Source organism: Canis lupus, chromosome 20 (genome assembly GCF_048164855.1).
Source record: "Canis lupus baileyi chromosome 20, mCanLup2.hap1, whole genome shotgun sequence".
Classification (NCBI taxonomy): Eukaryota; Metazoa; Chordata; class Mammalia; order Carnivora; family Canidae; genus Canis; species Canis lupus.
Genome location: NC_132857.1, coordinates 20,347,707 through 20,358,103, shown reverse-complemented (window position 1 = coordinate 20,358,103; position 10,397 = coordinate 20,347,707).

Sequence of the window (10,397 nt, the reverse complement as noted above, 5' to 3'; positions counted from 1 at the left end):
AAAAATATTTGTTGAGTGCCCACTATGTACCAGGCCTCATTAAAGTTGATGGATATAAAGAAGTATCCTCAATGATCTCGCATTTTAGTAAGAAGAAAAATAATAAAATACTTCAGGTAATTTTATATTATGATACATTTACCAAAAGGAATACACAAGATGACTTATTAGAACTATCAAAGGGAGATTGAGGGGGAGGCATGTCAGAGTGGATGGCAAAGGCCAACCTGAAAATGTAAAACTGAGGTTAAAATGTGACAGAAGCAGTGGAACCGTCATGACAGGAACTCAAAGATGAAGTCCCCAGGCAGAAAAAACAAGTCTCTCAGAGACCCTGGGTTGGGTATGCCTGGGTTCTTGAAGCACTGTGACACAAAAGGGAGGTATGAGAAGAGGTTAGAGTGACAAGAGGAGGCCAACATGTAGTTCCTTAGAAGTAAGAAATTTGTGTAGTTAGTTCTGCTATAATAAAGCATATGCATTTTTCTAAAAGATTTTATTTATGTATTTGAAAGAGAATGAGACAGGCAGGGAGGGGCAGAAGGAGAAGTAGACTCCCCAATGAGCATAGAGCCAGACCTGGGGCTCAATCCCAGGACCCTGAGATCATGATCTGAGCTGAAGGCAGCCAACCATGTGCCCCAAGACATATGCATTTCTAAAAACCACTCTGCTATGCCAAATCATATAATAGAAACCACAAGTTTTACTGGAAAAATACACGACTAAAGGTAAAATACTTAAAATTTTTGTGATACTTTAAAAACTGATTAAAACCTAATAAAACAGCACATTTTTAACGATTAACAACATAAATATTACAATAACTATATACCTGAAACTTGCTCATGGAAGCAGGCATCAGAAGGGCTGCAGCTCTGAGTTTTGGGGGGCGGAAGGAGAGTTATCTGAAAGCCGGCAGAAAGTGGTAACACGTGATGTGGACAGGTGTGGTCCATAAGCCACAGTGACCTGGTGGCTGGCAGCTGGTAGGGGCTTGAGGTGTGTGCATGTGTGCTGCATTCACTGGGTACAGTTTCTGCCTGTGTCTGTTGTTTATCAAACATTAGCAAACGTGAAATTCACTGTGCCCAAATATGTCTATCGCTTTTTCAGAACAGGCATTATAGCAGCATTGTTTTATTCTAATTGTAGGAGAAGCTACTGGAAGGTTTTAAAATGGAAAAATGGCATGATGTAATTGTGTTTTAAAAAACCACTTTGACTGTTCTGTGGAGAATGATTACAGACCAGGATGAATGGCTTGTACTGAGTTGGAAAACACTGAGAAAGGGGCAGGTTTCAAGGGAAGAGGTATTGGGAATGACAAGTAGGGAGATGGGTCTGCTCCAACTTCACAGGAAAAATCAGATTAGAAATATAACCTACATCTGTGGAATAGTTAATGTAATGAAACCACCTGAGATAGACTAGGTGGGTAGAAGGCCCAAGGTCTTTCTTATCACCAGAAACATGAATTAGAATACTACACAGTTCTACTTCTCTTATTCTAATTGGGTATCAGGTTTCTACATATAGTCAAACCAAAAAACAGAAAAAAGAAGATGGAAGGGGAGAGAAGTAAAGGGAAGGAAGGAAAGGAAGGAAGGAAAGGGAGGAAGGAAGGAAGGAAAGGAAGGAAGGAAGGAAGGAAGGAAGGAAGGAAGGAAGGAAGGAAGGAAGGAAGGGAGGGGAGGGAGGGAAGGAAAGAAGGAAAGGGAGGAAGGAAGGAAGGGGAGGGAGGGAAGGAAGGACAGGGAAGGAAGGAAGGAAGGAAGGAAGGAAGGAAGGAAGGAAGGAAGGAAGGAAGGAAGGAAGGAAGGAGAGGGAAGGAAGGGGAAGGAGGGAAGGAAGGGGAGGGAGGGAAGGAAGGAGGGAAGGAAAGGGAGGAAGGAAGGAAGGGGAGGGAGGGAAGGAAGGACAGGGAGGGAAGGAAGGAAGGGAGGAAGGAAGGAAGGAAGGAAGGGGAGGGAGGGAAGGAAGGACAGGGAAGGAAGGAAGGAAGGAAGGAAGGAAGGAAGGAAGGAAGGAAGGAAGGAAGGAAGGAAGGAAGGAAGGAAGGGGAGGGAGGGAAGGAAGGACAGGGAAGGAAGGAAGGAGAGGGAAGGAAGGGGAAGGAGGGAAGGAAGGGGAGGGAGGGAAGGAAGGAGGGAAGGAAAGGGAGGAAGGAAGGAAGGGGAGGGAGGGAAGGAAGGACAGGGAGGGAAGGAAGGAAGGAAGGAAGGAAGGAAGGAAGGAAGGAAGGAAGGAAGGAAGGAAGGAAGGAAGGAAGGAAGGAGAGGGAAGGAAGGGGAGGGAGGGAAGGAAGGAGGGAAGGAAAGGGAGGAAGGAAGGAAGGGGAGGGAGGAAAGGAAGGAGAAGGAAGGAGGGAAGGAAGGAAGGAAGGAAGGAAGGAAGGAAGGAAGGAAGGAAGGAAGCAAGCCAGCCAGGTCTCTGATGTACAATCCACTTTACAGAATAAAGCTGTAATAACAGCACAACGTTATCCACATTAGCATGACTAGTGCCAGGTGCATCGCACTTTCAGACTGAGGTCCCTGCATCTAACCCGCAGACTTCCTTTCTTGATAGCCAGAACCACCTGACCTACTTGCAGGCTCTCCCCTTTCCATCTCTATGTACAATCCAGACCTTGGCACTCTGGGGCAAGCTGAACTTTGGCATTCAGTATCAAGCCAATCTTGCCACCACACCAGTCCTTTTAGCCTCAGTTTGAGTCATTGGTCACTATCCCTTATCTTATTATGTCTGGTGACCTAATCTAAGACAGGTGGTCTGCCTGGCTACTACCATTAGTACCATACTACCATACTAGGACAGTGCCACTGTTAACAGAAGTGTCATATCTGCCGTGCATCTTCCTTGACTTTTCATAACCACCTATTTCTAGATTCCATATCCATAGCTTGCATACCCCTGCTGAGATACACAGTTCTCCCCTAATATGATACAATCTCCCTACCTTACACCCTCACAAAGATTAATTCAAAATGGATTAACTCAAAAAGACTTAAGACTGAAAACCGTAAAACTCCTAGACAAAAACACAACAGAATAAAAAGCTTTTTGTATTGGCAATATTTTGGATGTAGCATCTAAAGCACAAACAACAAAATAAAAAATTAACATGTGGGACTACATCAAACTACAAATCATCTTCATAGCAAAAGAAATGAACAAAATAAAAAGACAACATACAAAATTGGAAAGATATTTACAAACCATATATCTGATAAGTTGTATAATCCAAGATATATGAACTCATACAACTTGATAGCAAAAAAAAAAAAAAAAATCTGACTAAAACACAGGCAAAGGAAATGAATAGACATTTTTCTAAACAAGTTATGCAAATGACCAACAGGTACAGGAGAAGGTATTCAAGACCGTTAATCATTAGGGAACTGCAAATCAAACCACAATGAACTATCACTTCATGCCTGTCAGACTTGTTCTCATTAAAAAGACAAGAGAGGGACACCTGGGTGGCTCAGTCAGTTAAGCATCTGCCTTCAGCTCAGGTCATGATCCCGGGGTCCTAGGATTGAGCTCCATGTCAGGCCCCCTGCTCAGTGGAGAGCTTGCTTCTCCCTCTAACCTCCCCCCCACCCCACTCATACTCTCTCTCGCTATCTCTCTCTAATAAATAAATAAAATCTTTAAAATAAAAAGGCATCCATTTTGAGTTTATCTTTGTGTATGGTGCAAGAGGGTGGTCTAGTTTCATTCTTCTGCACGTGGATGTCCAATTTTCCCAGCACCATTTATTGAAGAGACTGTCTTTTTTCCAGTGGATAGTCTTTCCTGCTTCGTCAAATATTAGTTGACCATAAAGTTAAGGATCCACTTCTGGATTCTCTATGCTGTTCCATTGATTTATGTGTCTGTTTTTGTGTCAGTACCACACTGCAATGTCCACAATAGCCAAACTGTGGAAGGAGCCTCGGTGCCCATTGAAAGATGAATGGATAAAGAAGATGTGGTCTATGTATACAATGGAATATTCCTCAGCCTTTAGAAACGACAAATACCCACCATTTGCTTCGACATGGAGGGACCTGAAGGGTCCCTGAGTGAAATAAGTCAATCGGAAAAGGACAAACAGTATATGGTCTCATTCATTTGGGGAATATAGAAATTAGTGAAAGAGAATAAAAGGAAAGGAGAGAAAATGAGTGAAAATATCAGTGAGGGTGACAAAACATGAGAGACACCTCTGGGAAATGAACAAGGGGTAGTGGAAGGGGAGGTGGGCGGGGGCTTGTGGTGATTGGGTGATGGGCACTGAGGGGGGCACTTGGTGGAATGAGCACTGGGTGTTATGCTATATGTTGGCAAATTGAACTCCGATAAAAAAAATTTAAATAATAAAAAAATAAAATAAAAAGACAAGAGATAACAAATGCTGATGAGAATGTAAAGAAAAGGGAACTCTTGTTCACTGTTGGTGGGATTATAAATTGGTACAATCACTATGGAAAATAGTATGGAGATTCCTCAAAAAATTAAAAATAAAACTATGATTCACCAATTTCACTGTGGCAATATATCCAAAGGAAATGAAAACACTATGGTAAGAGATATCCACACCCTTATGTTCATAGCATTATTTACAATAGCCAATACATGGAAACAATATAAGTGTCCACTCATGGAGAGATGGATAAAGAGGATTATTTCTACACACACATGCACACACACACACACACACACACATCATAGAATAGTGCTCAGCCATAAAGAAGAATGAAATCTAGCCATTTGCACCAACATGGATGGACCTAAAGGGTATAACACTAAGTGAAAGAAGTCAGACAAAGACAAATACCATAAAATTTCTCTTATATGAATCATCTACAAACAAAACAATATTTTTTAAAAAGCCCTCATAGATGCAGAGAACAGATTAGATTGGTGGTTACAAGAGTAAAAGAGGGTTAAGGAGTGGGCAAAAGTCAATCTATGTGAGTCTGTTGTCTCCATGTCTGGTGCCTGAAGTTCACAGGGCAGGCAGCTGGGAAGGGAAGATGAGCATGAAGTGGAGGAAGTGAGGATAAACTAGAACCTGCTGTTAGAGTCTAAGATTTTAATCTACTTTCAAGCTAATAAATTAGCCTTTTACTGTTCCATGGGTTCTGGTAGAAGACACTATATTCCAGGGTCAGAGAGGAAATACTTGTTACTAACAGTACAGCAAGCAGCAAAACATCATGTTTGTCTCAGTTCTTCTCACCCTCAAGTCCTAGGGTGCAACACAGAGCTTCTCAGATGGATACTGCACCTAATGGATACTGGAATTTGCATCATAGGTGAGAAACACTGAGTTTAGAGAATTCACCAAAGTAAACACGTGTAGTTTACTGTTTAGTAAGCAAGTCTGTTCTTTATCCCAGAGTAAAATATTATCTAATCCTCAAGGTTACTCACAGTAACCTAGAGAGGGGTCCCAGGACCCCACGATTACTCCCTAAGCCAAAGGCAGATGTTCAACCACTGAGCCAACCAGCCAACCATGATGGGAATAACACAACCCTGAGAACTGCACAGGTAGGAGGAGCTTGTATTATCAGCATACCCAGCAAGAACATCAAGGGACACTTAGAGATTGTGAGGGATTTCTTCTTCCAATATTTTTGAGGCTGAGCTGGAACTCCTTTAGATGAACTGGAACCTGCCTTGCCCCCAAGTCTTCACCTTTTATGATGAATGTGTTCCACAGAAGACGCTGGTACCTTTCATCATAAAGCTAACCATGCATTTGGCCCAGGAGTTGGGGAGGCTGAGACAGGAGCTGTAGCTGATGCAAGCCCAGATGCTGACCTGTGCCAATCAGATGAACCAGTGGACAAGTGACAACATGCATGATCTATGACAGCACCTCATTCAAACTTAAGAGCACAAAAAGCAAGATAACTGTTGTCCCACTTCTGACTTCCAAACCTTATACAAAATATCTCTCCTGACTCATGATAACCCCAAACCATATAGGAAAAGGAACTCTAGAAAATATAGTTTCAGGTTAGCTAAGTTAACCTAATACAATCTACCATAGTCCATAGACAAATGACCTCCATTTTACCTTCCTTCTGAGTCTCTTAAGTCTCACAGTCCATTTTTGGGCAACTCCTATAATTCTTATTTCATGGAGTAATGGCTGATAATCAAAGGAACAATTGAAACCACTAGCCATGTTATTTCAGGGGCCCATAGGAGCACTGCCAGCTTCAATGATTCTCCAGGAGGATTCAAAAGTCTCAGCATATAATCATATTCATAGCTAAGATGGATTACAGTGAAAGGACACAAAACAAAATCAGCAAAGGAAAAGTATGGGAAGACATGTGGAGAAAAACAGGCACAAAGTTCAACATAGACCACATTGTTTGTATAGTTTAGGCACAATAAAAAATTCTAATCAGTTGTAGGCATGATGGGAACCCTCTCAAAGTAACCAGAGGACAATCTTGCAAGCAGGCCTTTTTTTTTAAGGTTTTATTTATTTATTCATAGAGACACAGAGAGAGAGAGAGACAGAGACATAGGCAGAGGGAGAAGCAGTCTCCTCACGGGGAGCCTGATGCAGGACTCGATCCCAGGACCCCGCGATTACACCCTGAGCCAAAGGCAGATGCTCAACCACTGAGCCAACCAGGCATCCCTAAAGCAGGCCTTTCTAAGGACAGTAGTCTCAGTGCTGCTATGTTAATTGCTTTCTGTGCATATTTCTTGACAAAACAATAACCATGGCTCCATCACAACCATTGAATTGTTCTTTTTGAGTTTTGAAATACTATACTCCTCTGGGGTTCTTTTGTTGGTTGTAGGATTTTCTGTTGTTGTTTTTACTTGTAATAAGAAAACACCCTTTCTACTCCCATTTTCCAAAAGGAGGATTTTTCTCTATGTTCCCTTGATAAACTTTCCTTTTCCCTTTACTCATACTGGTCCTCGAGAGGAAGAGGGAGTTAACTGATTGCTAGGTTTAGGAAGAATAAGTGAGTGTTCTTCACTTAGACCACCATCGGTACTGTCCTGGCTTCAGAGTAGTGATATTCCTCTGATGTATCAAGGGTCCTGCTCGTTCCTGGAGTGGCCTCCTCTATCCAGTACTGCTGGTTTATCTGCCTAATTCTGGGGTTCAATATTAGCAAATCCATGTGATCAACCTAGAGTCCCTATTCCCTATTCCATCAATACAAGTAACTTCTGAACCTCTTCTGCCTTATTTTTTGTTGTAACTTACTGACCTGATCTAGACCAAGTAGAGAAGTGGGTTTCTGTACATTGGAATCCCCTGGGAGACCCCAACAAGGAGAAGGAAGGATTATTTTGAAAATGGTATACATTAATTGTTAGAGTGGTATCTTTTTCTTTCTTTATATTCTTAACCTTCAAAAATATGACTCTATTATTTTATAATTATAAAATATTATTTTCATAATAACTAAATGAAAATGTTATGCTCCAAAAAAGTTCCTGATGTCTTTAAAGTCAGAAAGGAACTATAGCTCATCTTCAGTAAACGGCAAAAATCACAAGAATAACATTGAATACTCCTTAAATCATAATTGCATAAGGAATAGGATATATGTGCTTAGATGGATAACTAAATTATAAAGTGTTATGCAGGGTGCCTGGGTGCTCAGTCGGTTAAGTATCTGACTCTTGATTTTGGCTCAGGTCATGATCTCAGGGTTGTGAGATCAAGCCCCACACTGCACCCCATGCTCAGCAAAGAGTCTGCTTGAGATTCTCTCACTCCCTCTCCTTATACCCCTCCCTGCTTCTCCCGTGCATGCATGCATGTGTGTTCTCTCTCTCAAATAAATAAATATATTTTAAAAAATATTAAAGTGCTATATATTTTGAGGTTGAAGCAGATTTTAAAACAGATTTTAAACCTTAGTTGGCTTTGAATTCCTGCTTACCTCCTTAAGCAAGAGATCCGAAAGCAAGAAACCTTTGTAGATATGTATTGTTATCAATTGATTCATCTCTGTGATTCAATTTTTCAACCAAAAGTCCTCGCTAGCATCTTATCCAACACTTGTTTATTCAGCTTAGCATTTATTAGAGCACTTGATATCAAGGTTTAATAAAGTTCTCTCTTTCAAGCAGGTAATTTTTCTGAGCTTTGGAACAAATTGCTATTACTTCATGAGGAACCATTTTTTATGAAAAATACATGTTATTGACATTAGAATCAGATTCATTGTGGTGGGGTGCTCAGGCTCTGAGAGCACAAGGGAATGGATCTCCCCACCCCTTCCTATTATAGGTAAAGAAGTCTTCAAGGTAATGTTATGTGGAATCACCCAAAGCCCTTCTTCCCAATATTTCTCTCTCTCTCTCGGTTACATTTGATTAGCTAAATATTCTATGATGCTATTCCCTTAATAGAGCTAGCAATAGGGAAAACAAACTGCTTTCTTATTGGGACTTTCAGGCATATGGCTGGCATCACACCCACTACATACTTTCTCCATTTTTGTTTGCATTAACACAGAATAAAAGAGAAGATGTATGATGATCATCAGCACTCATGGTTACTATGAAAGAAACTAGCTTAAGCAGAGTTCATGTAGCTTTAGGTAGAGATGGATCAAATTGCTTAGAGCACTTCATCATGACTTTATCTTCTCCATCTCTTTGCTCTGCTCTTTTTTGTGTTGGCTTCATTCCCAGCAGGCTTTTCTCCATTCAGTGGTAATGATAGCCACCAGCAGATCCTGGTTTAAATGGTAATCTCAGCATACAAATTCAGAGAAAAGATAAGTAACCTGTTTTCCCCCAGGATCCATATTAAGCCCATTTTTCCTGGCATTTCCTTCCTTAAGTGTTTTCTAAAATCCCACTGGAATTCTCACTTATTTTCAAAAATTTTGCTAGTTATTTTCACCAGCAAGGAGGTGATTTCAGCAATGATTTTCTCATTGGCCTTAGCTAACTGGGTCTCTGATTACAAAAGGAAGGTGTGTACATTGTAGGAATTTGGAAAATAGAGTAAAATACAAAGACAAAAAATAACTCTAATTTTACCATTAAGAAACAATACTTTTATGAGTAGCTTAATTTCTTTCTAGTATATCCAATATTTTTATTGTGAAATACAACACCTGTATCTAAGTACACATAATGTAAGTATAGAGTTTGAGAAATACTTACAAAACAAACTTCTAGTAACCATTAACCAGGCCAAGAAATGGAAAATTACCATCACTTCTGTAGCTTCCAAACATTTTTCCCCAGTTACCACCTTCTTCCTCCCCCATAAGTAATGACCAAATTAACTTTTGTGATACTTATTTCTGTTGCTTTTCACTAAAATTTTATCACCTAAGGATATATCACTAAAAATTTCATTTCAATTTTGTCTGTTTTTAAACTTTATATAGACTAAATCATATTTTATGTATTTTATATCCTGATTTTTTCACTCAATAATATGTATGGCAGATTAATACACATTATTGGATGTAGCTGGAGTTCATTTATTTTCAATGCTATATAATAATCCACTGCATGATATATAAAAATTTAATTTATCCATTCTACTCTAGATAGACATATTGGTTATATCCAGTATATTTCTTGAATATTTTCTCTCTTTGGTGGAATTATACTACCACTAGACTTGTATATTCTACTTTCATCTTTTAACATTGTAGCGTATTTTCTCTTGTTACTAGAAGTTATTTAGAATGATTATATCTAATTGCTGTACCACATTTCATTATATGTATGTACTATAATGTACTTAACCATCCCTCTAGGGTTCTCATTTAGATTGTTTCCAATTATTTGTTACTATAAGTAATGTTATGGTTAACATTTTACACATAAGAATTTTTATCTGTATTTCAAAGCATTTTCTTAGGTCATTTCCCCAAAATAGAAATACTGTATCAAATAGTATAAATATTTCAAAGTTGAAGTTCTTTCCAAAGGGTGGTATTAATCAGGAATGAATGAGAGTGCCTGTTTCACCTCTTCCTCACCAGCATTAAATATATGCTCATGCTCTCATGCATGCTTGTGCTCTCACTTGTTCTCTCTCTCTCTCCCTCTCCTTCTCTCCATCCCTCACTCCCTCTCCTCCTACCTCCTTTTAATCTTCTTCAAGGGTTTTGATGCAAACTTTGCACTAGAGCCTAATCAAGTACAAAAAAGGCTCGTCATGTACAAGAAATGACTAAATGGATTAGACATTCAAAAGGAAACAGCATTAGACCTAGTAGTAATTAATAATAAATAAAAATTAAAATAGCACTGTATTTTAAGAGGAGAGAAAAATAAAAGAGGAAAGGGGAATAAAATTGTAGCAGAGACTGACAAGATGTTCACCAAACACATTTCCTCTATCGACCACACAAGATTACATTAACTAGTCTTCCTTA